At 34.0% G+C, this 1,051-nt stretch overlaps 1 pseudogene; it reads right to left on the bottom strand.

Annotated features, from left to right (window-relative positions):
• Window positions 1-391: 391 nt before the first annotated feature.
• On the bottom strand, window positions 392-1,043 carry LOC141818353 (uncharacterized; annotated as a pseudogene).
• Window positions 1,044-1,051: the final 8 nt, after the last annotated feature.

Below are 1,051 nucleotides of genomic sequence, written 5' to 3'. Positions count from 1 at the left end.
GACAAATGGTTCATATCTCTTATATAATCTCTTATGATTAATTTCAACCAAATGATACCGTGGATGCACGTTCATCCCTCTGACAGGGTCAAACCACCGACACATAAATAATACAACTCGAATATCTGAACCTGTGTATTCCACCTCTAAAATTTCATCCAATAACCCATAAAAATCATTACTTGGAGCTTCATCATTGGATGATTGCACACAAACACCGCTATTCATTGTAGACTTGCCCATTCCATATTCGTGAGTATGAAAATTATAACCATTTATGAAATATGCTGGCCAAGTCCGTACCATTGCTTTTGGACCCCATGAAAGATGATATAATAAATCTCCATCAACGTGAGAGCTATTACCCATTAATTATTTACAATTGAAAGCATTATAAAATGTAAACTTACTCAAAATATGGTGTTACTTCTGGACAATTCAGTAAAATATATGTATGTGCTGCTCGCCATTCTTGACTAGTTAAGTATCTCTCTTTACATGGTCCACTTGGTCGGCCCAGGTAATTAAAAATGGAAAATGTTCTCAAATTGGGATTGATTGGGCCCTCATCATTTCTTCCCGCTCTTTGTCTTTTGCTTCGAACATTAGGTTCAAAATAATATGATGCAAATGTTGTTACTTCCTCCACAATATATGCATTAACAATGGAGGCTTCAACATGAGCCTTATTTTTTATTTTCTTCTTCAGATGGTATAGAAATCTGATTGTAAAAAAACAAAGTGTATTAGACATTAATACATATAAATTAACAAATTATATAAGTAAAATAATTTTACCTTTCAAAAGGATACATCCATCGAAAATGAACAGGACCTCCAACTTTGGTTTCATAAGGCAAGTGAACCAAAAGATGTTCCATCGAATCAAAAAATGAAGGTGGAAAGATCCTTTCTAAATTGCACAAAATTATAGGAATTTCTCGCTCTAGCTTCTCCATGTGAGAGTATTTCAAAACTGTGGAGCAAATATCATGAAGGAAAATACTTAATTCCGTAATGACACCCCATACAAAATTTGGTAACAACTCCT

The sequence above is a fragment of the Curcuma longa genome, unplaced genomic scaffold (assembly GCF_044706935.1).
Source record: "Curcuma longa cultivar G26 ecotype Majalengka, Jawa Barat unplaced genomic scaffold, ITB_CL_G26_1.1 contig_24539, whole genome shotgun sequence".
NCBI lineage: Eukaryota > Viridiplantae > Streptophyta > Magnoliopsida > Zingiberales > Zingiberaceae > Curcuma > Curcuma longa.
This window is presented reverse-complemented; position numbering and strand designations above follow the sequence as displayed.